Source organism: Pteropus vampyrus, unplaced genomic scaffold, assembly GCF_000151845.1.
Source record: "Pteropus vampyrus isolate Shadow unplaced genomic scaffold, Pvam_2.0 Scaffold31, whole genome shotgun sequence".
Classification (NCBI taxonomy): Eukaryota; Metazoa; Chordata; class Mammalia; order Chiroptera; family Pteropodidae; genus Pteropus; species Pteropus vampyrus.
In genome coordinates, this window is record NW_011888812.1 from 7,084,261 (window position 1) to 7,088,501 (window position 4,241).

Below are 4,241 nucleotides of genomic sequence, written 5' to 3' on the forward strand. Positions count from 1 at the left end.
TAATTAGGTTTTGTTTTTTTATCCAGTCTGTTTTTTAGATGAAATGATTTATTGATAGTAAAAATGTTTATTTATATGACTGACTTTAAGTCTAACAGCCTAGACATTTTTTGTCTTAATTGTTCCTTATTCCTTATTTCTCTCCTTTCCTGTTTTTTTTTTCTTTTTAATTAAGCAATATTTAGCAATCTACCTTGTCTTGGAATGTTTCATTAACTATAACTTGTTTAGCAGTTCCTCTAAAATTTAAAATATGTCTTTAATGTATCAATTCTACCTTCAAATAATATTATACCACTTCAGTTATAAGTTTACAAAGTACACTTCTATTTTCAACCCTCCCATTCTTCTATTATTCTTATAAATTTTACATCTGCACATATTATAAGCATGTATAAGTACATTTTTATCATGTTCTCATATTCAAATGCCATTTAGATAAATTTTTAAATAAAAGTAAAAATTAATTTACCTACTGAAAATTTCCATTGCTCTTTTTCCTTTATGTCGATCCCAATTTCCATCTGGTATCATTTACCTATAACCTGAAGAACGTCCTTTAACATTTCATGTAGTGCAAATCCGCTGTTGGCAAATTCTTTTAACTTTTATTTTTCTAAAAATGTTTTTTATTAGCTTTCTTTAGCCTGCATATTTGAAAATACTTTCACTCTATGTAAAATTCTAGGTTACAAATTGTCCTTTCAGTACTTTTAAAGTCATTTCAGCTCTTTGAGGTTGTCTTCTGGCTTGCATTTTTTTCTGATGAGTAGATAGAATCAGTCTTGTTACTATCTCTCTTATGCAATGTGCTATTTTGTCTGGTTGCTTTTAATATTTTCTCTTCATCAGTTTTTTAGGAGTTTGATTATAACACACTTGGATGTGGTTTTGAGTTCATCTTTCTTGCTTTTTTTGATAGTCTATATTTTGTTTCAAATTTGGAAGTTTTTCGACCCTGATATCTTCAAAGTTTTTTTTCTGCCCCCAAATCTCTCCCTCTACTCCTATTGTGACTCCAAATTACAGAGATATAAGACCACTTATACATTGTCAGATACTGAAGTCCTGTTAATTTATTTTCAGCTTTTTTTCTTTTGGCTTCAGTTTGTAGAGTTTCTTTGGCCCTCTTCTACTAATTTACTAATAGTTTGTGAAAAATCTGCTGTTACGGTATTTTTTATTTACATTAGAATATTTTTTACATCTTCCATTTCTCTATTATAATTATTTTTCTAATTACGGTTATATATTTTCCTATTTATCAAACATATTTATAATAACTGTTTAAAAGTCCTTATCTGATAATTCTAACATATATGTAATTGGAGAAAGGTTTCTATTAAATGATTATTCTTATGGTTATGGGAGATTTTTCTGCTTCTTCATATCTCTCATATATTTTGGTTGTATTATGGACACAATAGATGCTACATTGCTGTATGTCTGGATTTTGTTGTCTCCCTGAATAGAATAGTGGGTTTTGTTTCAGAAGGTGGTATATTTACTTGTAGCCTGCTTGATCCTTTATGATATGACAGAGTGAATCTAGAATATCATTAGTCCTGCTTCTTTAACATGACCTTTCCATGTTCTCTACTGAGTGTCAAGCAAGATCTTTCTTCTCTGGATAGAATGTGAATGTCTCCCCACACTGTATAAGCTCACAACTCCCCAGCAGTCATTCTTTCTCCAGTAGTTGTTCTTTGCTGGGCCATATAGAATCTTCCTTCCCTATATAACTCTCATATCCCCAGTTCCCTTCCTACCCCACAAATTCCAATCTCCTCATGAGGCTCAAAATCCAAACTCCAAACACTCAGCTTGGTGATACCACTAAGGCCCTATTTGGGCTCCTTCTGCACTGCAGTCTAGAGAGTGGTTCCAGGCAAAAACTTACTGCCTTGTAGTAGTACAGATGCCCCATTTACAGCATTTAGAATGGTTCTAAAATATTATTCACTCTAGGGCTAAATTAGTCCTACTTCTGGAGCATGACCTTTTTAGGTTCTTATTGAATGGCATGTCTACCACATTCTCTGTGATTTTAGATAAAATTCCCAAGACCAGCCTAATACAACTCATTTGCCTTTCCGAGTGCTGTTGAAAAAGGTCTGGACAGATGTTCTTAATCAAATTCTGTCTTGTAAGCACTTTATATTATATATAAAAAAAAAAAAGCCATTTTATCTTCTAACATTTAGAATTCTCACTATATTCTTCAGACTGCAGTTGGTTTGGGGATAAGAAGATGAGCTGGAGGCAAGCCTTCCAGTAGATAATTAATCATTGTAATCAGCACTTACAGCCATTCACAGAAGGCAAGGATGTCAAGTGGAGAAGAAGTGACTTCACTATGTTTTCAGAGTTATTACAAATTCTGCTAAGGTTACACTCATTAAAATCACTATTAACTTTTCTTCCTCCATCAGGATAGTTAATTAATTCTTTTTCATATTTTAAGATTAAGACAACTGGAAGGGCGGGGGAAAATAAGAGTTAACACGTCCATACACGGGGCAAACTGATTCCTTTAGAAAGTTGTTAGAGGAGCTTTAAAAAAGGTATATAAAAATGGGAATTTTGTCTACAGCCATGCCACCCTGAACAAGCCTGATTTCATCTGACCTCAGAAGCTAAGCAGGGTCGGGCCTGGTTAGTATTTGGATGGGAGACCAACTAGGAAGACCAGGTACTATAGGTGTAAAAAAATAAAAAATAAAAAAATAAAGGGTTGTAAGCTGACAAGGTCTTTGCAATCTGTGAGGTCAACCAAGGGTTGCCTTGCCTAAAAAATAAAAATAAAATAAAAAATAAATGGGAATTTTGTTAAGTTACTCTGAACCTCAGCTCAAAAAGCAAAAGTCAGTGATCAATGATAATTTTATATATCTATCTCACCAATTTGGACTGAATTCCCCTTCTGTTTTATCTTCCCGAACAGTGTTTTTCATTTTGATGTAGTAGATCCAGGTATTACAAATCCTAAAATTTACATAATTTAAGACAGACTCTTTAAGAAGAACAATGAAAAATTACAAATGCAAAATTGCTATGACCTTCCCAGGACCTAGCCAGGGGGCAGTGAATGTGGCAAATCAGCTCTTGTTGATATCCTTTGGCAAATTGCATTTTTAAAATCTTCTCCTATGTATACAATGACATTTTGTACTCCATTTTATCTTTAGTGATTTTATTTTATCTGTGATTAGTTTATTCTATATTCTCTCCTTACTTTTCTATAACATCTGTATAACCCTCGTGAATGCCTAATCTTTGAGAGTAAAACAGTCAATATTCTAAAAGCATTTACAATGCACTGAATAATTTTCTAAATTATTCGTGTATGTTAACTCATTTAATCCTGCAAACACTTTAGGAAGTAGATACCATCCTATTTTCTTACATGTGATAGATGGGAACACTAAGGTACAGAGAAGCACACAGCTCATTGAAATGACAGAACTTACCTCCACACCCAGGACCAGGCTCCAGGACCTGAGCTCTTAAACACTACGCTCTTCTGCTTCTCTTTTATTTATGGATACTGAGTGTTGGGAGGATACACACATGATTTTGAGCAGTATCCTCAGTACCACGATATCAGGAGCATCTGGGTCCAAGAACACTTACTCGAATGTTGATTGGCAGATGCTATACATTAGGAGCCCATGAGATCAAAGATGAGACTCCAGAGGACAAAACTGAATATTATGTCTTTCCCTTTTCAGGTCAGGCTTCATTCTTCTGCTATTATCAGATATGAGTTTGTATGGTGATGGGAAGGGGCAGAACTAGAATGGACAGTTTAAGATGTTGCAATAAGACTGCTTTGCTGAGCTGTTGTGAATATTTACTTTTTTGAACCTCATTTGAGATGTCCCATTATCCACTTCCAGGACCTATCTAAAAATAAAAGAACAAAGAAAGACCAAAAAGAAACATACCAATCAAATATTAGCCAAAATTAAGCTGGTATGGTTTTATTATTATACAAACTATACTCTTAAGTCAAAAACATCCTAAGGAATTGTATGTGAGCCTCATAGTATAATTTCAAAATACATAAAGTAAAATTTACATGAATTATAAGAAATTTACAAATCTACCATTAATATGAGAAAGCTTCAAACTACTTCTCTCAATTTATAAAGGAAACATAGATCAATGGAGAGAGAGAGAATAATGTATCCAGTTATAAAATGTATGTACATTTTTATAAAGAACACCTAAAGACTTTT

The 4,241-nt window shown here is 33.2% G+C and overlaps 1 pseudogene; it reads left to right on the forward strand.

The window, feature by feature from the left end:
- The first annotated feature begins 2,585 nt into the window (after positions 1 to 2,585).
- On the forward strand, positions 2,586 to 2,704 carry LOC111737855 (annotated as a pseudogene).
- The last annotated feature ends 1,537 nt before the right edge of the window (positions 2,705 to 4,241 follow it).